This window comes from Nycticebus coucang, chromosome 8 (assembly GCF_027406575.1).
Source record: "Nycticebus coucang isolate mNycCou1 chromosome 8, mNycCou1.pri, whole genome shotgun sequence".
Lineage (NCBI taxonomy): Eukaryota > Metazoa > Chordata > Mammalia > Primates > Lorisidae > Nycticebus > Nycticebus coucang.
The window spans coordinates 34,084,989-34,110,207 of NC_069787.1; positions in this window are offsets into that span (position 1 = coordinate 34,084,989).

Here is a 25,219-nt window from a genome sequence, read left to right on the forward strand (position 1 = left end):
CTCAGCCTGGCACACGGGTCCACGCTGCAGTAGGGCAGCTCCATGAAAACCAAAGGATCAGGGAGGATCACTGCACAGTTTGGGAGAGCTGGTACCCGAAAGGGAGGGATGTGGGCAGATAAAAATCACACATCCTCTATTCTGTGATTGTCTTTTTTTTGCTAGACTAATATTTGCTCTATCATTTTAGTGAACCTATATTATCTTATGATAAAACTTAAAAGTTCTAAAATTTATTCTGAAAGATGCTGTGGTATAGAGGTAAGGATTGGAGTGCCTAAAACCCAGGAGATACTACACTGCTAATGTCCACAGCTGCTTTCCAAATAAATGGACACCAGTCTACCTATAGTGTAAATAGCTTGAGTTTTCCTAAGCAAGCCTGCTACCCTGGCCAGCTAGTGGGACCAGAAATAATCACCCTGGCCTAACAATAAAAGCACCACTGTCCTGTCTACAGGTGTTAACTCATTTAATCCTCCTGAAATCCACCTCTGGAAGGGACTCTTGATATCCACCTTTCAGAGATGAGGAAATTGAGGTACACAGCGGTAAAGCAACCTGTCCAAGGTTAGTGTGAGGGTTGATCACACCCAAATACAGCGTCTGCTCAGGGGCATCTTAAAACAACATTCCAAGGGAAGGTCTCAGAAGTAGAAGGAAAAGTACAAGCAAATGGCCAAGATAGTGAAACTGGGAGAAAGAAGCCTCTTTGGAGAGGATGTTAACAGCCCCAGTCCTCAGAGCTGCTCCAGCACCCCGAGGAACCTGGGCCCATTTTTCTAGTTTCTCATGAGCTGTTTTCCTGTCCTGCTCAATACTCCATTGTCTGACATGGTGTCATCTCTTCCTCACAGGTCAAAAAAGCCTAACTCACAAGGGTGACAAAGGAGACTTGTAGTCTTAAGTACATCTGGCCGGCCTGATTAACTGCCATCAAGTCAGAGAGCACCAATGAACTTACTCAATTTTCTTTTCTTTGCTCTCCTGAAGTTCCCCATTTGAATGTCTCTTCTGATTCCACTTCATTCTGTCTGGAATTATCAGGTGGCCAAATGTTTCTTTCCCCTGTAAGATATCACCTTCAGGATAGGACCTGTCCTTTATTCACTTCTGTATAAGTACTGTTCTCAGCACAGAGCCAGTAGCCCCAAAAAACATTTATGCCATAGAATTGCGTTTGTCTAGGGTCCACCCTAAAACTCCTGTGGGTGAAGATGCATCTGCTCTGATGTCTTTCTCTCCCCCTCTTCTCCTGAGCCTGATCTTGCCAGGTAGTGGAGAATCAACCTTTTTTCCTTATAAGGCTAATGGCATTCTCAAAACAGGTCCTCTAATATTGTCCTCATGGGACAGGCCTGCCTGATGCCCTGTGGTCATGTCACTGGAAATCCAGCCTCCAAAGTCACTGACTGGCAGTCCAGAAGAGGACCACCCTCGGGGATGCCTGGAGGAGCTGGACTAAGGCCACCCACAGGCAAGGTCAGAATGTGCACTCTCAGCTGACTTCCTTCTAGCACGACATAAGCCCTAGCAGTACTGTGCCCTGTTCCTTTAAAGCATTGCCTTTTGGAACTGGGACACAGGGCCTTTGAAGAGCATGCTGACATTTAGCTTTTAGGGCCTGGTTTTAATTAGTGAGTTCACTAGAGATCACAGTGAGAGGTGCTAAAGAACAGGATGAGACCACTGGCATGGACTTCCGTGGGTTTCCTTCTGAGGCTTGCTCAAGGCATGGGGGAGCATCCATAGTGCTCAGCAAATGTTCTTTGTTGCATTTTTAAAGCTGTTTCCTTAGGAATAAGGAGATGGAGGAGAAAGGGTATGAGACTTCCACCCAGCAGGCTCCAGCTGCAGCCTTTCTGGCCAGTCTTCTGGAGTCTCACCCTGCCCCTCACTCATGACACTCAGGCCCCTCTTTTGATCTCTCAAGTACTCCAGTCCCGTTCTCATCACAAGGCCTTGCACTTGGCTCTTTCCTCCTCCTGAGACTCCTTCTTTTCCTTCTGTTGCATCAAGGAGGAGTCAATGCATATTTCACCATTCCTGGTCAACCAACCAGAAGAGCTCTCCTCCCCCTGCACCACTCCTCACTGTCCACCGTCCACTGTCCAGCTATAATCCCTCCTCTGTTGGTTTGTCAATATTGTCTGACTTAACAATCATGTAACTTCCTGAACAGCAGGGTCCTTGCAGCTCAATGTCCATGTCCTCACCATCCACAGGGCTCAGGGAGTGTGCCATTTTCTCTGCCTCTGGTTGTGGGAAAGATGATTTTTCTCTTTCACAGACAGACCAACTTAGAACCTGACTCTAAGTTTGCAGCCTTCAAAGGCTTTTTGATGTAGCATCCCACAAGTTATGATTTTCCAAGGCTATTTCTACTGAGCCTTGAGATTTATTTGTTTGGTATTTGGTGGCATTTGCAGGAATTCCTTTTGGAGTCTGGCCAGTGATAAGCAGAATGTTGGCTCTGTGGTCTGGCTAAATGATAGTTTCTTAGAATTTATGGAACTGCTCAGATGTCTTGGGCATTCTCTTGTCAAAACTTCAGTCCTCAAAGTTCTACTTTCCCCAGGTGTTTCAGGTGTTCTGCACAGAAAACAAAAAGAGGACGTTTGTGTGAGAAACATTGTTAGGTGCATTTGTCTCTCTTCAGAACTCATAGGCCAGCTCCTGTGAACAATGGCTCAAGAGTTCCATTGCAGGCACCTGCTAGTCTTGGCCTCACATGTTCTCTGGGTGCCATGCAGGGCAAGCTAGATGTGTCAGGGAGTGAGTGATCCCAGAAGCAGCCTCTCAGTTCATGATGGATGAGACTTGGTGGATAAATACCCAGGTTTTTCACTTCTCAGATAGGATACCCTGAGGCACATTCTTCCCAGCCATCTCCAATAAGATAGAGTACCAGTTGTCCACAGAGGTAAATATGTTCATTAATGAATGCCCCTTTGGGTGGTTTCCTTCCCTTCCCAATCTCATTTCCTACCTTCCCTATGATGCTTCCTATCAATTCACCTCCCCAATAAAATTGCTTGTACTTAGACCCTTATCTCCGAATCTGCTTCTGACACCGTCTAATCTAAGACAGCATTCTACAGCCAAATGTGGCCCAGTAAACTTAGATAGAACCGAACAAGTCAAACAGATTATTTTTTTCCCCTGCAGGACAGCTAGACTTCTCTGATGTGCTAATACACATCATGAAATCTAAGGCAGGGCTTGTGGCAGTATTTCCTTTATTTATTTGGCCATGGGGAGTGAGGCAGTGGTGGCCTTTTTCACACAAGAAAGTGGTGGCCTTTTTCAAACAAGTGGAATCAGTGAGCCTTAGAAAAACACATTTGGGTATCACGTATCCCTGTCTTCCATCGAATTTGGTATATCTGGTGATAGTTCTGTGGGCTTGAAGCTTCTCATTGCCAGAGAGGTGGTTCGAACGCATCCATGCTACCTGCACAGACAGCCACTGATGCTCTCAGCAACAGTGGCAAGTGCAGATTTAAGCTTCTGTTCTAAAAGGGAAGTTGAAAGGAGGAGGCTTGCACAGCCCCTTTCTTCCCAAGGTTACCGGCAATATGCACATAAGAACATGTAGTTCTTATGTCTAATCCACATAAGAACTTATATTTTGTTCTTCCTCTTCATCATGTTGAAAGCTACCGGATTAGAAATGAGCTGATAAAAACTGACTATATCAATGGTTAAAGAATTGGGAGAGATGTGTCACCAAGGAGATAGTCATTCATAGTGTGTGTGTGTGGTAGTGGTACAGATGTGAGGACAGCAAGCCGCCTCCCTCTAGCAAGGGCAGGTGAGTGACACGGAGAATTAGTCTTCATCTCAGAAGTGGTCTGAACGAAGTGTAGGCTGCCAGAGAAGGCACGCCACCAGCTAGGAAGGCTTCCTGAAGCAGCTGGTATAGAGGGGGCAATGGGAGGGTAAGGAGGAGGGGTAAGGTTGCCAAGCAACGTGAAGGCTGGAGATGCAATGAAGCCAGGCTTTAGGGGAACCGATTAGCAGGACCAGACTTCCAACAGCTAGAGGAGAAGTGTAGGAACTCAACCTGGTGGCAGAGAGCAGGGACCAGATCAAGTTCATGTACTTGCTTTGTGGAGTTTAAGTACTAAGCTTCCCTTAGCTCATCTGCAAAGTAGGAATAATAATAGTACCAGCCTGAGGGTAAGGATTAAATGAAATTAATACAGGTAAGGCCCTTAGCAAATTGCCTTGCTACATAGCATGTGCTCAATAAATGTTATTATATTAAGTTATGTAGTGTTCAGGCTAATTCAGTTTGTTCAATAAAAGAACCAGGATTCAAACTCAAGTCTTTCTGACTAAAGTCTCCACTATTTAGTGCCATAATGTTCTGGGTTGATTTTGCATATTATTTCTCAAAGAAGATTCCATTGATTAAAACAATTAGATGACCCTAGAACAGCAAGTTTTTGAAAATACTTAGGAATTATGTATATAGGAAAATAATCACAAGATTTTTTGTACAAATGCATTCTGCAGAGTTGTATGCACCATTATCACAATTTTACTTTTTTAAATATTTATTTATAGTAAGAGTAGATTTTTTTCTTTTTTTTTATTGTTAAATCATAGCTGTGTACATTAGTGCAATCGCCTGTACCCACTCTAAGATGCACCACAGATGTGGCCCCACCCATTACCCTCCCTCTACCAAAACCTCCCCCCTCCCTTCCCCTTCCTTGGCCCTTTCCCCATAGTCTTGTGCTATAGTTGGGTTATAGTCTTCATGTGAAAGCTATAATTTAGCTTCATAGTAGGGCTGAGTACATTGGATACTTTTTCTTCCATTCCTGAGATACTTTGCTAAGAAGAATATGTTCCAGCTCCATCCATATAAGCATGAAAGAGGTAAAGTCTCCATCTTTCTTTAAGGCTGCATAGTATTCCATGGTATACATGTACCACAATTTGCTAGTCCATTTGTGGGTCGATGGGCACTTGGGCTTCTTCCATGACTTAGCAATTATGAATTGGGCTGCAATAAACATTCTGGTACAGATGTCTTTGTTATATTGTGACTTTTGGTCTTCTGGGTATAGACCTAGTAAAGGAATTATGGGATCAAATGGCAGGTCTATTTTTAGGTCTCTAAGTGTTCTCCAAACATCCTTCCAGAAGGAATGTATTAGTGTGCATACCCACCAGCTGTGTAGAAGTGTGCCCTTTCCTCCACATCCATGCCAACATTTCTGGTTTTGGGATTTTGTTATGTGGGTTACTCTTACTGGGGTTAGGTGATATCTCAGAGTAGTTTTGATTTGCATTTCTCTGATGATTAAGGATGATGAGCTTTTTTTCATGTGTTTGTAGATCTTGCATCGGTCTTCTTTAGAGAAGTTTCTCTTCAAGTCCCTTGCCAACCTTGAGATGGGGTCACGTGTTCTTTTCTTGTTAATACGTTTGAGTTCTCTGTGGATTCTGGTTATTAGACCTTTATCGGAGGTATAACCTGCAAATATTTTCTCCCATTCTGAGGGCTGTCTGCTTGCTTTACTCACTATGTTCTTGGCTGTGCAGAAGCTTTTTAGTTTGATCAGGTCCCAGTAGTGTATTTTTGATACTGCTTCAATTGCCTGGGGAATCCTCCTCATAAAATATTCACCCAGGCCGATTCCTTCAAGAGTTTTCCCTGCACTTTCTTCAAGTATTTTTATAGTTTCATGTCTTAAGTTTAAATCTTTTATCCAGTGAGAGTCTATCTTAGTTAATGGTGAAAGGTGTGGGTCCAGTTTCAATCTTCTACAGGTTGCCAGCCAGTTTACCCAGCACCATTTGTTAAATAGGGAATCTTTTCCCCACTGAATGTTTTTAATTGGCTTGTCAAAGATCAAATAACGGTAAGTAGCTGGATCCATCTCTTGGTTCTCTATTCTGTTCCAGACATCTACTTCTCTGCTTTTGTGCCAGTACCATGCTGTTTTGATCACTATGGATTTATAGTACAGTCTCAGGTCTGGTAGCGTGATTTTTTATTTTATTTTTTTTATTGTTGGGGATTCATTGAGGGTACAATAAGCCGGGTTACACTGATTGCAATTGTTAGGTAAAATCCCTCTTGCAATCATGTCTTGCCCCCATAAAGAGTAGATTTTTTTTAAATTATGAAATCATTATCATTAGAAAATGGAATTATGGGGTGTTGCCTGTGGCTCAAAGGAGTAGGGCACCAGAGTTGGCAGATTCAAAGCTGGCCCTGGCCAAAAACTGCAAAAAAGAAAATGGAATTATGAGTGACTTTCAAAAAAAAACAACAAGTTATTTTAAAGCTTTCATAATTATTCACGCAAAGGTGAAGAAAAAACTTACTGAAGTTCAGGTTTCTTTCTTGGCCCAATACTTAGAAATTACTCATTTCCCTATTTCTGGAAAAAGACATATGTACATTTGTAGGGTCCACCTCTACCAGGAATTGACTTGAAAGACTGTGAATCAAGCTTGAAAAAGAGTTAAGACCAGTTGACTCTGCACCTGGTCCACCTTGCAGAAGTAAAGGATGCTTTTCTGCTTTCAGGGGAAGTCATTGGCCCCAAGAGCGGTCCATTTCTGCCAGACCAGTGCTCAGAGCCTCTGTGGATCGATTGGCTGGCACACAAGGAGAACCACTGGATTAGCTTCATTACTGTACTCAGTGGCTTGACTTAAATGCTTGAGGCATTTTCCAGAGTGCATTAGACCCAGAAAACACCTTGGAATGATTGAAGGAATCATATAGAAAACACCTTGGAATGATTGAAGGAATCATATAGGTTCTTTGGTTTTTGTCCCAAAGAGAATAACGTGAGCACCAAGGCCATGTTTCCCTTTTGCAAGGTGTTAGGCACAATCATTCCACCAGCAGGCTACAGGGTAAACTCAACAAAAGCATTTCTTGGTCTTTTTGAGGATCACAATAGCATATGAACCCTTAGAGATTCGAAGCCCCTCTTCAAGCATCCATCCGTTCTTCTACACACATACATCATCAGATCAAAATGTGCCCCAGACCCATACATTCTAAGCTGCAACATGTTAACTAAAGAAACTGCAGCAGTATTGAGTCAGAATGTTGATGTAGCACATGCAGTTTTAATTTGGATTAAAATGCTCTAGCTAAAAAAATTTGTGTAGTCTTACCAGATCTACTTTCCCTGCCTCAAAAAAAAAGATGCCGCTGCAATTTCCTAACCTTTGTTTCCCAAAAAGTATCTTTTATAGTATCCTAAAGTATATCTCAGTGGACAGTCATTTATTAAGTGACTACCATGTGTCATCTACCACAAAGGCATGCCTCAAAGGGGAGAAACTGGCCATTTTTCTAGCAAGCAGACTCTTGGCAAACATTCCTGAGGTAAATCAGGATTTATTTGAAGCTTAAAGCAGAGGATGTGGGCTCCAGATGGTACTTGCATGAGTGCAAACTCTTAAGGAAAGCAGGACTGACCTCAGAGTGTAAGGAGCACATTTTTGCAGATTATTAGACCATCCGTCACTTGAGGACATTTGAATAATGTCTTTCATAGGAAATCAGAGAAAGATTATGTGCCTCTTTTTGAAGAGTTCTGAAAGAATATGCTTGTGAGGCATTCATTGATTTCAGAAGGTGGACCCTCAGGGTATGTAAAAGGTGTGCTGAAATCCTTAAACACGCCCGATCCCCTTCAACAACCATGATCAATCACCGCATTAAAATAATAAATGAATGGAAGAATATTTCCATGTGTTGGTATAGAAAGCATATGGACAATGGTAAGTTCCAGAGTTCCAAGGCAGATATACTGAAGCTCTATTTGGAAGATCCCCAATAAAAGGCATCTACTGTAAACTCTGAAACCAAGTGTCACCCCAGAAATGCCTGATTTCACCTCGAGCCTGTGTTCCTCTGCGGTATGCCTTTCCTTCCCTTCTCTCCCGGAGGATTCTTTGTCACTATTCAAGATACTCTCAGGCAAAGCGTCATTCACCCATGTGCCACCTGCTTCTCTGAACGGCAGCCCCTTTACCCTTACATGGCTTCCTCCCTGCTAGACCTGAGTGCTCTGCTGTCAGGGAGAAAGTTTTATTTTCTTGGTACCCCATAGCACCTACCCTGGGGGCTACACAGAAAAGACCCTGAAATGGTTCTGGCAGAAAGAAGCTAAAAAGGAAGAGAGTCTTCTCCAGAGTGTTAATTCATTTCTCATTCATTGTCTGGTGTACCCAAAGAGAAACAATCAGAGATGCTTGATTATATGGGAAAGTTTTGAAAGAAAGCTCAGAGATCACCTGAGCAAAGTTTTTCAAAGCTACTATCAGGCAGCAGTACCATAATATGGAAGTACAGCCTTTGGTAGTCAAACAGGTTTAAACTAAAAGTCTCTACTTACATTCAATGCAACAGAACTGTAAGCAGGTGCCCATTGTGTTACCCTGGCAGAGGGCATTCAAGGTGCTGGATTTCAGAAGGTGAATGGTCCTGCCACTAAAGTCTCACTGTGTAAAAGCAATAACTAAAAAAAAAAAAAAAACCAAACAGATAATTAAAATATGGGGTCATATGTGCTATAATAAGACTAATAAGAAGGTACCATAGCAGAGATGTCAAATAGATTTTCAGTGTTAACTACAGTCTGTGGAGACTAACTGCTTTGTGAAAGATTCTGAGGCTAAGTCCAGTTTCCTTGGAAAAGAAAACTGTGATCAATTAGTAATGTCTTCCATGGATAGAAGTGATGGGATGTGTGGTTCAAGGGCCATGCATGAATCATCAGAACTTTCTCTGTCAAAGAAAGGATAACAAGGAAGACATCCAACTGGAATAGACATTTGCATTCTATAGCAGTCCACATTCTTAAATGGAGGAAAATGGTGTTAAAAGGTGAAGTAATACACATACACTATACAATTTTTATTTTTTTTTTTTTTTTTTTTTTTAATTTTTTTATTAAATCATAAGTGTATACAATGATATGATTATGGGGCATCATACACTCACTTCATAAACCATTTGACACATTTTTATCCCAGTGGTTAACATAGCCTTTCCGGCGTTATCTCAGTTACTGTGCCAAAACATTTATATTCTACATTTACCAAGTTTCGCAAATACCCCTGTAATATGCACCACAGGTGTGATCCCACCGATTCCCCTCCCTCTACCCACCCCCCCCTTTCCCACTTCCCCCTATTGTTAAGTTGTAGCTGGGTTATAGCTTTCATGTGAGAGTCCCAAATTAGTTTCATAGTAGGGCTGTGTACATTGGATATTTTTTCTTCCATTCTTGGGATACTTTACTAAGAAGAATATGTTCCAGCTCCATCCATGTAAACATGAAAGAGGTAAAGTCTCCATCTTTCTTTAAGGCTGCATAGTATTCCATGGTATACATATACCACAATTTATTAATCCATTCGTGGATCGATGGACACTTGGGCTTTTTCCATGACTTAGCAATTATGAATTGGGCTGCAATAAACATTCTGGTACAAATATCTTTGTTATGTTGTGATTTTTGGTCTTCTGGGTATATGCCCAGCAGAGGAATTACAGGATTGAATGGCAGATCTATTTTTAGATCTCTGAGTGTTCTCCATATATCCCTCCAAAAGGAATGTATTAATTTGCATTCCCACCAGCAGTGCAGAAGTGTTCCCTTTTCTCCGCATCCACGCCAACATCTCTGGTCTTGAGATTTTGTGATATAGGCTAGTCTCATTGGAGTTAGATGATATCTCAAAGTAGTTTTGATTTGCATTTCTCTGATGATTAAAGATGATGAGCATTTTTTCATATGTCTGAAGGCCGTGCGCCTGTCTTCTTCAGAGAAGTTTCTCTTCAAATCCCTTGCCCAGCCTGCGATGGGATCCCTTGTTTTTTTCTTGCTGATGGGTTTGAGTTCTCTGTGGATTCTGGTTATTAAACCTTTGTCAGAGTTATACCCTGCAAATATCTTCTCCCATTCTGAGGGCTGTCTGCTTGCTCTGCTTACTGTGTTCTTAGCTGTGCAGAAGCTTTTTAGTTTGATCAAGTCCCAGTAGTGTATTTTTGAAGCTGCTTCAATTGCCCGGGGGGTTCTCCTCATGAAATACTCACCCAGACCAATTTCTTCAAGGGTTTTCCCTGCATTCTCCTCTAGTATTTTTATAGTTTCATGTCTTAAGTTTAAATCTTTAATCCAATGAGAGTCTATCTTAGTTAATGGTGAAAGGTGTGGGTCCAATTTCAGTCTTCTGCAGGTTGCCAGCCAGTTCACCCAGCACCATTTGTTAAATAGGGAATCTTTTCCCCACTGAATGTTTTTAATTGGCTTGTCAAAAATCAAATAGCGGTAAGTAGCTGGATTCATCTCTTGGTTCTCTATTCTATTCCAGATATCTACTTCTCTGTTTTTGTGCCAATACCATGCTGTTTTGATCACTATCGATTTGTAGTAAAGTCTGAGGTCTGGTAGTGTGATTCCTCCTGTTTTGTTTTTATTTCTGAGTAATGTCTTGGCTATTCGAGGTTTTTTCTGATTCCATATAAAACGAAGTAATGTTTTTTCAAGATCTTTAAAATATGACAGTGGAGCTTTAATAGGGAGTGCGTTGAAAGTATATATTGCTTTGGGTAGTATGGACATTTTGATAATGTTGATTCTTCCTAGCCATGAGCATGGTATGTTTTTCCATTTGTTAACATTTTCAGCTATTTCTTTTCTTAGAGTTTCATAGTTCTCTTTATAGAGATCTTTCACGTCTTTTGTTAGGTAAATTCCCAAATATTTCATCTTCTTTGGCACTACTGTGAATGGGATAGAGTCCTTAACTGCTTTTTCAATTTGACTGTTGTTGGTGTATATAAAGGCTACCGATTTATGAATGTTGATTTTGTAACCTGAGACGCTGCTGTATTCCTTGATCACTTCTAGGAGTTTTGTAGTAGAGTCCCTAGTGTTTTCCAGATACACAATCATATCATCTGCGAAGAGCGAGAGTTTGATCTCTTCTGACCCTATATGGATACCCTTGATCGCCTTTTCTTCCCTAATTGCGGTGGCTAAAACTTCCATTACAATGTTGAAAAGCAATGGAGACAATGGGCAGCCTTGTCTGGTTCCTGATCTGAGTGGAAATGATTCCAATTTAACTCCATTCAATATGATATTGGCTGTGGGTTTGCTGTAGATAGCCTCTATCAGTTTAAGAAAAGTCCCTTCTAGACCAATTTTCTTGAGTGTTCTGATCATGAAGGGATGCTGGATATTATCAAAAGCTTTTTCTGCATCAATTGAGAGAATCATATGGTCTTTGTTTTTTAATTTGTTTATGTGCTGAATTACATTTATAGATTTACGTATATTGAACCAGCCTTGAGACCCTGGGATAAAACCAACTTGGTCATGATGTATAATTTGTTTGATGTGTTGCTGGATTCTGTTTGTTAGGATCTTGTTGAATATTTTTGCATCTATATTCATTAGTGATATTGGTCTATAATTTTCTTTTCTTGTTGGGTCTTTTCCTGGTTTGGGGATCAGGGTGATATTTGCTTCATAGAACGTGTTGGGTAGTCTTCCTTCTTTTTCTACATTTTGGAACAGGTTGAGTAATATAGGTACTAATTCCTCTTTAAAGGTTTGGTAGAATTCTGACGTGAAACCATCTGGTCCCGGGCTTTTCTTTTTAGGGAGGTTTTGTATAGTTGATGCTATTTCTGAACTTGATATGGGTCTGTTCAACATTTCCACTTGATTCTGGTTAAGTCTTGGAAGGTGGCGTGCTTCCAAGTATCGGTCTATTTCCTTCAGATTTTCATATTTCTGAGAATAAAGTTTCTTGTAATATTCATTAAGGATTTTTTGGATTTCTGATGAGTCTGTGGTTATTTTGTCTTTGTTGTTTCTGATTGATGATATTAGAGATTTTACTCTTTTTTTCCTGATTAGGTTGGCCAGAGGTTTATCTATTTTATTGACCTTTTCAAAAAACCAGCTTTTTGATTTATTGATCTGTTGTATTATTCTTTTGTTTTCAATTTCATTTAATTCTGCTCTAATTTTGGTTATTTCTTTTCTTCTACTGGGTTTGGGGTTGGAATGTTCTTCCTTTTCCAGTTGCGTGAGATGTCCCATCAAGTTGTTAACTTCCTCTCTTTCCGTTCTCTTGAGGAAGGCTTGCAGTGCTATAAATTTCCCTCTTAGAACTGCCTTTGCAGTGTCCCAGAGGTTCTGATAGCTTGTGTCTTCATTGTCATTTTGTTCCAAAAAATTGGTGATTTCTTTCTTAATCTCATCTCTGACCCAGCTATCATTCAGCATAAGGTTATTTAACTTCCATGTTTTTGTATGGGTATGCAGATTCCTGTTGTTACTCAATTCAAGTTTTATTCCATGATGGTCCGAGAAGATGCACGGAATAATTTCTATTCCTTTAAATTTACTGAGGTTAGACTTGTGACCTAAAATGTGATCAATTTTGGAGTAAGTTCCGTGGGCTGATGAGAAGTATGTGTATTCAGTTTTGTTGGGATGAAATGTTCTGTAGATGTCTGCTAAATCTAAATATTGGATGGTTAGGTTTAAATCTAAGATTTCTTTGCTCAGCTTCTTTCTGGAGGATCGATCCAACACTGCCAAGGGAGTGTTGAAATCTCCAACGATTATGGAGCTGGAGGAAATCAAGTTACTCATGTCTGTTAGAGTTTCTCTTATAAATTGAGGTGCATTCTGGTTGGGTGCATAGATATTAATAATTGAGATCTCGTCATATTGAGTATTACCCTTAACAAATATGAAGTGACCATTCTTGTCCTTCCTTACTTTTGATGGTTTAAAGCCTACTGTATCTGCAAATAAAATTGCAACACCTGCTTTTTTCTGATTACCATTTGCCTGAAATATGGATGACCATCCTTTCACCCTGAGTCTGTATTTGTCTTTTAAGTTGAGATGTGACTCTTGTATGCAACAAATATCTGGCTTAAGTTTTTGTATCCAGTCAGCTAACCTATGCCTCTTTAGAGGACAGTTTAAGCCATTCACATTGATGGAGAGTAAGGATAAGTCTGGTGGAATTTTGGGTATCGAGTTTTTCAAAGGTCCAGTGGACATTTTTAATCCTTTCGCCAGTGTGGAAGTTGGAGTTTGATCCGAAGTTTCTGAGTGAGTTTACTTTTGTGGTATAGGATTGGGTTGGTCATTGTGGAGGATAGGTCTGAGAACATCCTGAAGAGCTGGTTTACTTATGGCAAATTTTTTCAACATATGAATGTCATTGAAGTATTTAATTTCTCCATCATAGATGAAACTCAGTTTAGCTGGATACAAGATCCTGGGTTGAAAGTTTTTTTGCTTTAGGAGATTAAAAGTTGATGACCAGCCTCTTCTTGCTTGAAAAGTTTCAGCAGAGAGATCTGCAGTTATTCTAATATTCTTACCTTTGTACGTTATAGTTTTCTTTCGCCGGGCTGCTTTGAGAATCTTCTCTTTCATGTTAACTTTAGTGAAGCTAATTATGATATGTCTGGGAGATGGCTTTTTGGGGTTGAATCGTGCTGGGGTTCTGAAGCTGTCTGCTATCTGAATTTCAGATTCTCTAGGCATGTCTGGAAAATTTTCTTTCATAATTTCATGTAGAAGGGCCTCTGTGCCCTTGGCTGCCACGTCATCAGCCTCCGAAATTCCTATAACCCTTATGTTATGTTTTTTCGAATTATCTGAGAGCTCTCTGAGTGAGTGATCCGTTTTTGCTCTCCATTTCTCTTCCTCTTTGAGAGATTGGGAGCGTTCGAAGACTTTATCTTCAATGTCAGAAATCCTTTCTTCTGCTTGCTCCATTCTGTTACTGAGGGATTCTACTGTATTTTTCATATCTTTGAGGGCTGTAAGTTCTTGTTTCAGTGTGTCTAAGTCTTTGGTGGTTTTGTCTTTAAATTCGTTAAATTCTTGAGACAGTTTTTGAATTTCTCCACGAATTCCTAATTCCATTTTATTAATCTTGTCTGCAAACCAAATTCTGAATTCGACTTCTGACATCTCAGCCAGTTGTTTATGAATGGGATCTTCAATCACATCTGCTGTATCTTTTCTTGGGGGGGTTGATCTATTCTGGTTATTCATGTTACCAGAGTTTTTCCGCTGATTCCGCCCCATGGTTTACTCCCTTTGGTTTTTCCCCTGGGGTTTTATCGAGGGCCCGTACAGTGTTGTGGCCTGAGAAACTGGGGCCCTGTCTGGTGTGGTGGAGCAAAGTGGTTCTGTCTTGTTTTCAGCTGGTTTCTGTTCGATCCTATTGCAACTTCTACTCTGGCTTGAAGTCTCAGCTGTGTGGAAAAATCAGCAATTAAGTCACCCCGCCTGCCCACCTCTGGCCCCAGTTGGAAAAGGAGAATCAAACCTTCCTACAATCGCACACCCAGGGCACCACCTGAAAAGTCCTCAGTCTATTAGCCCAGTTCAAAAGGTCCGAATCAACTGTCTCAATCGGCACTTGTCTCAGGTGGAAGGGTTCAAGAGGTCTCTGGGAACTGGATCACAGGGGCCTGGTGACTCCTCTGAGACAGCTCACTCCAGTGCAGCGTGGAGTCAGGAGGAGCCACCCCGCAAACAGAGCAGTCTGGGAAGGTTGACGTCTCCTTCCCCACTTTGCCCCTCCGTCGGACCCAGTCACTGGTATCTCTGCAGATGGCTAACCCAGTTGCCTGCAGTGAACAGACACTCCAGGGGTTTGCACCTGCCTGAATCGCGAGGAAGTCTGCCAGGCCCCCGCAGACTGCCGCTATCTAGCAGGAGGAGATGGGGCCTGACATCTTTGAGTGTTTGATGCAGGTGATGGGAAGGAGGTGTTCACTCAGGCTTAGCCCCGTCCCTGATGGATGCTGCTAACAGAACAGAACAGAACAGACAACTTTGTGAGGTTCTGTCTCTGTTCCTGTCGTCGCCTACAGGAGACGGGCTGTTTTGAGTTCAAACGTCTTTGCTGCTGGAGAATTGCGTCTGAACACCTCTCTGGGTCGGCCCCGCCCTGGAGGCTTCTGGGTTTGTGAGTCGTGACACAGGTGGCCTCCTCTGGTTGCCCAGGGAGACAGGGGGTGTGGCCTCAGAATATCCAGAAGTGAGCGTTCTGCCGTTAAAGAAAAAACGGCTGTTGATCTACCTCCAGGGAACTGCTGCTCTGGTGTGGGCACTCAGGCGACCCTTTTCTCCTCTGTCCCGCGCCCCAGAGTCAGCACTGAGCGGCCGCAGTTTGTGCTGGGTCCACACCCCTTAAGAGATCCCCCAAGAATCAGAACTCTTGGGGGATGGGCGCCCAGACCCGGATTGGGAGTGGGGCGGAGGGAAGCTAGAGTTTCATTCAGTTTCACGCAATACTACGGTCCGGGGAGGGCTCCTGCACTGCACCGCAGGGAAGTGCCGCCAAGGCTTGATTTCCCCTCAGCGGAGTGCCCTCTCCTCGCTCACGTATCCCAGAGTCAGCGCTGACCTGACGCAGCTCCGGCACTGTGCACTCCCCTCGAGAAATCACCCAAGGAGCCGAACTCCGGAGGGATAGGCCCTCAGACCCCGAGTGAGAGTAGGGGCTCTCAGCTCTCAGCGGGGAGGCCAGAGTCTTATTCAGTCTTGTGCCCGGGGAGGGCTCCTGCACTGCACTGCAGGGAAGTGCCGCCAAGGCTTGATTTCCCCTCAGCGGAGTGCCCTCTCCTCGCTCACGTATCCCAGAGTCAGCGCTGACCTGACGCAGCTCAGGCACTGTGCACTCCCCTCGAGAAATCACCCAAGGAGCCGAACTCCTGGGGGATAGGCCCTCAGACCCCGAGTGAGAGTAGGGGTTCTCAGCTCTCAGCGGGGAGGCCAGAGTCTGATTCAGTCTTGGGCCCCGTATGCCCGGGGAGGGTTGGTGCACTGCACCACAGGGAAGTGCCGCGAGGCGTGACTCCCCCTCAGCCCGGTGCCCTCTCCTCACTCGGCGCGCCTCAGAGTCAATGCTGACCAGACGCAACTCGGGGACTGTCCACTCCCCTTGAGAAATCACCCAAGGATCCGAAGTCCTGGGGGACAGGCCTCCAGACCTCAGTGGGCGGGAGGGGAGCGCCGGGGATTCAGGGTTGCCGGCAAAGGATTCCCAAAGTTTTATTCAGCCCTATGTCCGGCAGGAGAACGCCACGGCACCCCAGTAGGGGAGGTAGGTCCAGTTTTTAGAAGGTCTCTCCCGTGGAGTGTAGTGGGAGGGGCTTTAATTTCTGCCCACTTGTTCAATTGTGGGGCTCTTGAGCCGGTCTCATGGGGGAGGGGGACTCCCGTCCGCTTGGTGGTGGATTTTGTACCTTTTGTTTGCGTCCTTGTGATCACAACTTGCCTCAGCGGTGTTGATGTGCGTTCTTCAGCCTTCTCTCTTGGTGAGGCTCAAGTCCACCAGGATACTTACTAAATTCCTGTCCCTTAACTCTCCTTCTGGACGGGAGCCTTTGTTGAAAGCTGGCTTCAGTCCGCCATCTTGTCTCTCCCTCCACTATACAATTTTTAAAGAGTTTATTTGAGCAAACAGTGATTCAACAATCAGGCAGCTCCAAACCAGTGGTGTTCAGAAGCTCCACCGAGGAAATGGAAGGAGGCCGCATTTATAAAATGAACACAGAAGTAAAGCAAAGTAAGGATTTGGTTACAGTTATACAGTTGTCTTACTCGGACTGCTCCATTGGAACTTAGTTTTATAAGTTCGTGGCTTCTAATTGGTTGAGCCTAAGTTCCGTTTTTCTTCAATATAGAAATAGTTCAGAAAATGTGTACCCTCAGATTAAGTTGAAATTTTTTTAAAAAAAGAAATAGTGGAAGACATTATTCTTAGTAAAGCATCACAAGAATGGAGAAGCATGAATCCTATGTACTCGATTTTGATATGAGGACAATTAATGACAATTAAGGTCATGGGAGGGGAGGAAAAGCAGAGAGAGGGGAGGGGGGTGGGGCCTTGGTGTGTGCCACACCTTCTGGGGGCAAGACACGATTGTAAGAGAGACTTTACCTAACAAATGCAATCAGTGTAACATGGCTTATTTACCCTCAATGAATCCCCAACAATTAAAAAAAAAAAAAAAGAAATAGTTTAAAATTAAAAAATTTGCTAAAAAGAAAAGCATGATAAGAGTTTTTGAGATGCTAGAACTATTCCGAATCTCCATAATAGTGATTCTCCAAATATTTGTGTTTATTAAACCCATAAAACTGGGGGGGGGGAAGAAATAGTTCAAATCTATACAAAAACAAAATATGTAAATAAAATGTGTACACCTCAATATTCTGAAAAGCAGCAAAAATAAATAAATAATAGAACAAAAAAAAGAAATAGTTCAGATTAAATTTTGCTTATGCAAATCAAGCAAGATGGAGGCCTAATTGGCTTTGTATGCTCAGGAATTCTTCTGTTCTGGTCTCTATTTGAATTTACTTTAACAAGGGTAATATCAAAAAAGCAAGACAATCCTGTTTTGTTTTTTTTTTTTTTTTTAGACAGAGCCTCAAGCTGTCACCCTGGGTAGAGTGCATCACAGCTCACAGCAACCTCTAATTCCTGGGCTTCAGCGGTCTCTTGCCTCAGCCTTCGAAGTAGCTAGGACTACCCATGCCGCCACAACACCCGGCTATTATTATTATTTGGTTGTAATTGTCATTGTTGTTTGGCAGGCCCAGGCTGGATTCGAACCCACCAGCTCTGGTGTATGTGGCACCTTAGTAGCTTGAGCTATAGGCGCCGAGCCATCAATCCTGGTTTTAAATCTGGACTTTGCCCTCATTGCTTTGTGTACCTTACTGCATATTTTCAAACCACATTGGCCACTGAGGTGAAATAGATCCTTATTATGTGGGTTAAATGTGAAAACACCTAGCAAGAAGCTTAGTGCTCAGAACTTTCTTAACAAAAGATAAAATTATTGCTATAATGATTAGGGACTTTCTAAACATCTTTAGTAAGGTAACATCTCAGTTTTGCTTTCTGCTCATTTAAATGAAATCAAAAGTGCAAAAAAAAGGTTAAATTTTTATCTCATTAAAATCATGATGGATGAGACAAGAAGAGATGAATGAATGAATTGCCTTCTTTCTTGCACAGTTTGGCAACACAATTAATCGTCATTCCCAAACAATCCCTCTTCAAGTACATCTTGTCTTTTTAGCAAATAAACTCTATGAAAGCGGGCATCACATCTTACATGGGTTCTCTGGATCTTCAGCCACACATGTGGGTACTCAACAGGTAATAAAGATAAATACAGCCCAAGAAAATAGAATGATTATTAAAATGATTCCATTTGGGGGTAGGACTGGATTTCTTCCTAATCAGCTTTTTTTCCCTCCATGGAATCATTCTTCTTAAACATCATAGGTCAATAGAACAAATTCATATATTTGGCACAAATATCAACAAATATCAAAATAATTCATTTTCGATGCCATGAGAATCAACCTTGCATTACATACTGGTTGTCCTACATAGATATTGGGAGCTTACCAAGTGCTTGATTCTGCTGAAAACTTGAACTGCATTAAATCACGCATACTTGGCTACAATCCTTTGTCCTAGGTACTGTTATCTTCTAAAAAGATAAATCGGAGGTTTAAATTAATGTCAAGAATTTGAAGCTAGGTGTTTCTGACTTTAAACCTCATGGCCTTTGCCCCTCATACTGAGAGTGCACAGTCCTCCCAAATATGTGTATGGTTGTAATGTTTGTAAATGGAAAACATTTTAAGGTTTGTATCTTTGGTATCAACAATGTATCTTTATAGAGATTTCACTCTATCTGTTCGGTTAATTCAGACTTTTATGCATAAGGTTTGGCATACTGACTGAGGGTGACTTGTAAATTAAGAACAACAGTATTTAGCAAAATGATGACACGTCATAGATAACAAATGATGACTATAAGAATGAATCAATTGAATAAAAACATTTTGTGCCGGACATGATACGATGCAAATATCCACATTATCATTTCCAATAACTCTGTTGTTTTCTGATGTTCTTAACCACAAAATTATTTCACAATTGTTTCTGGAATTTAGCACATTTCTTATCAGCTTATTATCACATCTGAGCACATACTGTGTTCCAAGTAATGAGAGCCCTCTAATGATGATACTTTTAGAGGTGTGGATCACTTCCTTTTTAGTGAGGTGGAAAATACTTTGGGAAATTATGTGACCCACACAAATGGACATACCTCTTGGCAGTACACCCTTAATTACTTAATTTCAAACTCTATTGTCTACCATAAAAAAAGTTGGGACAGTCATAGTGAGTGTCAGTGATTCCACATAAATAAAACCCGCAGCTGCTTAATCAAGCCAAATGCATATGTCCTGAAAACATAGAAGGTGATGTGCATTGCCTAATTAAATACTTATGCGCCTGAGTCTATAATGTGAGTTAATAGTTGTTTACACTTTTCATAAAGAAAAAATCCAACCATCATTCTCAGTTCATTCCTGATTCAAGGACAAACGTAAAATCCCTCGGTGCATGTTCTCAATGTGAAATGCAGCTCTGTCCCCTTACAAGTATGTGAATGTGAAGGTAATGAATATTTGGCATGCCCTGGGAGCATGGTATTCTAATTAACCCAATCTAAAGTTCCTGTACATCCTATTTGTGAATGATCAAGTGTTGTAGTGGTTGAATGCAATGCAACATAACACACTAAAAACCATTTCCTGAGGATTTTCTGGTTAAAATGGAGTAAGCACACTCCACTCAGTGTCTCCCACTCAATGTACCCCAAAGCCCTGAACAAATGTGTAAATCTTCTGTCTGTGGACTCTGAAAAATCAGTAGCAGCATGTAGATTGCAAGAGGAAACCAGAGCTCTAAGTACTGCTGAGACTGAGTTTCCTGGGTCTTCCCCTCCCAAGTCTCCCAGGGGTCTCAAAGGCAATATGAATCCTGAAATAAAACATGGGCCACAGAAAGAAGGGACCCCAAGAGAAAGCCCCACTTCTGATTGGAGGAATGGGAAGGGGATGGGGGTTAAGGGACAGAGAGGTTGGGGGCAATCCCTTGTGTTGTGTGTGTGTGTTGTGTTTGTGTGTTGTGTGTGAGTGTTGTCTGTGCGTTGTGTGTGTGTTGTGTGTTTTTTGTGTGTGTTGAGCATGAGTGTTGTCTGTGTGTGTTGTCTGTCTGTTGTCTGTGTGTGTGGTGTGTGTGTATTGTGTGTGTGTGCTGTGTGTGTGTTGTGTGTGTGTGCTGTGTGTGTTGTGTGTGTGTGTGGTGTGTGTATTGTGTGTGTGTGTTGTGTGTGTGGTGTGTGTGTTGTGTGTATTGTGTGTGTGTGTTGTGTGTGTGTTGTCTGTGTGTTGTGTGTGTTGTCTGTGTGTGTTGTGTGTGTGTTGTGTGTGTGTGGTGTGTGTGTATTGTGTGTGTGTTGTGTGTGTTGTGTGTGTTGTGTGTGTGGTGTGTGCGTGTGGTGGGTGTGTATTGTGTGTGTGGTGTGTGTATTGTGTGTGTGTTGTGTGTGTGTTGTGTGTGTATTGTGTGTGGTGTGTGTATTGTGTGTGTATTGTGTGTGTTGTGTGTGTTGTGTGTGTATTGTGTGTGTGTGGTGTGTGTGGTGTGTGAATGTGGTGTGTGTGTATTGTGTGTGTGGTGTGTGTATTGTGTGTGTATTGTGTGTGGTGTGTGTATTGTGTGTGTGTGTTGTATGTATGTGTTGTGTGTGTGTGTTGTGTGTGTGTGGTGTGTGTATTGTGTGTGTGTTGTGTGTGTTTTGTGTGTGTATGTTGTGTGTGTGTGTGTGTTGTGTGTGTGTGGGCCTCCTCTCCTACTCCAGCCCTACTTTAAGGCTACAGCCCTAGCCAATGGCACCAGCAGCAGAGTTTGGGCAGGCACCTAAAGCTCTGAGGGTGGGGAAACTTCTAAACAGAGGAGCAGGGCCAGCGGCCATGGTCAATCCCTTAGATTTCTTTTTTCCCCTCTCTTCACTTTCCCATTGCCCTGGAGGCAGATTCAGCTGAGGATAGAGGGAGAGGAGACAAAAGCCTTTGCTTTCTAGTGGCCCCTAAGAGCCAGAGAACACCCATCCAAAACATACCTGAAGGTATGTTTTATCTAGCTACATATACCCCCAAATATTATAATTTCAACATGTAATCAACATAAAAGGTATTAATTTCATATTTTACTCTTTTTTGGAGGGGTACTTGGTCTGCAATATCCCCAGCTATTAAGTGACTCTTGGACACACAGAATGTGGCTACTCCAAATTGAGATGTAGTATTAGTTTAAGAGCGGCACTAATACTACACAGGATGTTAAAGACGCATTCTTCAAGTCCGTTTCACTTCTTTTCTTTACTGTGACGATTTGACAATGTAAAACGACACACCCAATTCATATTTTTGTTGGACATTTCTGCTATGGACGCTAAATTTTCTTTGTCAAGGCTCCAGAGAAAGGAAAGATTGATATGGGCTGATGTTCCCAGGGGCAGTTTCTTAGAGGCCAGTAGAGCCAGTTAGAGTTGGAAGGGGCTGACAAGCCCCAGAAGGGTGCTTTAGCAGTGGAGCAGGTAGAAATCATGACTTACGTGGGAAAGGCAGGGGAGGGCAGGATAGGGCAGACCCATAAAACCTCCAGAGGGACTCTGCCCATTCTTGATACCTAAAAGCTTCTGGAGCAAGCTCAAGGCTTTGAGCCTGGAGGTCCCTGGTAGGGCAGACGGCTGACATCAGAGGCACCTTCTACCCCTCTGCAGAATCCAGTGCTAATAGGCAATTCCCAGCAAGACATGGAAGCTCTTGAGATAAAATCTCTTACTATTCCATAAAGTGTCAGGGCCTAACTTTCTCGCATTTTTACATTAGGAAGCTATGTCCTTTTGCCTTGAAGGAGGAAAATTGTTTTGAGTGACTGCCCTTTTTTTCTCCCTTCAATTAGCTGTATTGTGTTTAAAAACGGTAACTTTGACTTACATTTATTAAGGGCTTATGATGTGGCTGGGACAGGAGTTGGGGCTTTATCTCATTTAATGCGCTGGTAACCCTAGCCTGTAATACATGTCATTAGTTCCATTTTCCAGAGAGAAAAGAAAAGCTGAGAAAACTAAAGAAGTGTAGTCATAGCCAAACAGCTAATAAGTCGTGAGACAAAATCAGAATCTGGCGCTGTCTGCCTCCTAATCGCCATTAGCAAGGTCAATGGGCTCTCCCCAATGGGTGGGTTTCTCAGATGCTTCAGTCTTAAATAATTGCTCTGAGGTTAAACAGCTGAGTAGAGAGGGGGTGGGTTCCTTTTCTAGCCTGCCAGAATTAAGCATCTATCTAGAATTGCTACCTGGTTCTCTCCACACGTCACACTTGAGAGTGAACGCTGAGTGCAAACTCATGAGTTATTTCATGAAGCTGAGCAAGAACAACCATGCTATTCCTCATCTTAGGCAATTGGAGTCTTGTCCTATTACCAAGGACACGTCTTCGGCACAGGGCTAAGGTCTGACCATGCCATGCCTCTGTTCAGGAATGCTCAGAGGCTCCACACTGAAGGCCATGCTCACTTCCACACTCTGAGACCCTGCACGGCTCCTAGGGCTCTGGGAGTCTGAATAGTCCCATTCTCCCCCTGAGCTGTGCAGAGGCAGCCAGTACAGGTTAATTTTCATAGATGCTAGTTTCCCTCCCTCCCTCCCCCCACCTTTCCCCTCCACAAATGTAAAACTATCCCAGCTTCTTAAGTCTCTTGAAAGTAAGAAAGGAGGCTAGGACAGTAGAGTGGGAGGGACACAGCAACTGTGGATGTTTCTAGGGAAGCAAGAGAAGAGTTACGAATACAGGGTGAGGCACAGCCTGAAGTCATACGAACCAAGGAAATGAATGCACAGGAACAACCTCAGGAGGGTCAGGGTGTTCCCAGGAGGCTTCTTGGAAGGACTTGCCTGTGAACTCCCTAACCTACTGTTCTCCAAATTGTGGGTCACGACCTTAGGGTCAGAAATTCATTTTGGTGATTCATCAATAGGATTTTTTTTAAAAACTGAAACTTAATCAAACAGAATAGAGACTATCAGAGTATTTTACTGGCTCACAGCATAAAATGTATTCCTTTCTGAGAGTTATGATTCAAAAAATCTAGAAACACATTGTTTTCATATCCAAGAGGTTGCTCTACTCCTATGATTCCAAATTTATCAGCCCCTGTAGAAGACCCTCTTTTATTCTGCTCAATGTGGAAATTTGGTACAACTTTCTGATCCTCAACAAATCACCCTTCATCTTCTGTGTGCCTGTTCCTACTGGGAGAGTTTCATTAATGAACATAAGAGTGACTACAGATGAGGGTTGACCGGAACGTATCCAGTATCTATGTAATATCTCTCTCTCATATTACACGGCTGGGCACTTCCCAGACAGCCCTTGTGTGTAAAGCAGTACGAGGCAATTCAAATGATCCACATTTAATCCTCACGTCATCTCCTTCTACCTCCTAATAACCTTTCAAGGCAGAGTTTGTCACTTCCATTGCACAGTTGAGAAAACTGGAGGTCACTGCCAGTCACTTGCCAGGAAGTGCCTGAGATACGAACCACCTCCCTTCTGATTCTGATGCTTGCATGAGCCCCAGTGCTACTGGGTTTATGATGCTGCAGTACAGATTTCCATGTGTCATTAGGGTTCCCAGTATGACTGACTAACCTTCTGTTTTCTGTATTTGGAGACCTGTGAATTCTCTAATGTTTCCTAGAATAATGGAGCTATGCGTTTCCTAGTTTTAGATCTAATGTGTTGGCTTCTCAACTTCATTGTACATCTCAAATGTATCATCCATTTATTTCTGCCTTCACTGCCCGTCACACTGGTCCATGCCTCCACCAAGCTCTTGCCAGACTACCTGGAATAGCTTCCCCTACTGCTGTCTTCAGTCTAGGCTCTTGTGATCTTTTGGAAATGCAAATTCTGTCAATGCACAGCTGATAATATCTCGATGGCTTCTCTTTGCTCTTACCACAAAGACCACATTGGTTAGGTGGCTGTGTGTTGCCACAGTCTGACCTCCCTCTCCTTGCCAGCCTTAGTTTGTATCATGTTCGCCACTCCTATGACTAGGCAGGCCTCCTTTCAGTTGCTCTGACGGGCTGTGTTCCCTCCTGCCACAGGGCCTTCACATATGCTGTTCCTTCTGCTGATATCACCTCTAAACTGATCCTCTGTTCCTGTCAGCTACATAATTCCTGCCCATTTATCAGCTCTCCACTGACTTTAGCAGCTCCTGATAGAAGCATTCCCTGTGTTCCTGTAGATAAATTATTTATTACATGATCTCAAGGCACTCCTGAATCTCTGCTTCATAGCACTAATTCACTGTCATTTCACACTTACTGATGTGATTCTTCACCTAACGTCTACCTCCCCCAATGGACTGTGAGCTCCAACAGGCCAAGAAGTGGGCATGTCTACCTTTTGTCCCCATGGCCCAATAGTGCCTCACTTATAGAGTAGAGATAGGATGTTCAATATTCAACTTATTCAACCTCTTTATCAGCAGGTGTAATCAAAGTGCCAGGTGCTCAGGTTTGGCCACCAGCCTCACGTTAGAGGAAGGTAATCAAGGGAAAATCTCCAAGGGATTAGAGCAGGGGTCCTCAAACTGCGGCCCGGGGGCCACATGAAGTGGTGTGAATTGTATTTGTTCCCGTTTTGTTTTTTACTTCAAAATAAGATATGTGCAGTGTGCATAGGAATTTGTTCATATATTTTTTTTAAACTATGGTCTGGCCCTCCAACGGTCTGAGGGACAGTGAATTGGCCCCCTGTTTAAAAAGTTTGAGGATGGCTGGATTAGAGGGTCAGGTTTAATAGTAGGAAGAACCTTCTCAGCATAAATGTTGATGTCTCCAAGCCCGAGTATTTATGATTTGTCCTTTATTTGGTTTGAACACAAGATACTTCTGGATCTCCTTCGAGCACTGTCGTTTCCTTGTTTAGGAGTTTAATTAAGTCTCCACCTCACGCACTACAAACAGCAGGGGTAGAGGAGTGTCTGGTTTATGGCACTGAGGGAAATGTGCACAGCTTGGTGCAGCAGCAGGATTTACTGTGTGTATAACCGCAAGATGGATTTGCACAAGGGTTCTGTTAGACTCGTCCCAAATGTCAAGGTGTTCTTCAGACTACTCCTATTTCCCTAGGGAGCTAAAAGGAAGTAGGAAAAAAAAAAAAAAAACACCAGAGATAATACTTCTCCATGAGCAAAGACAGAC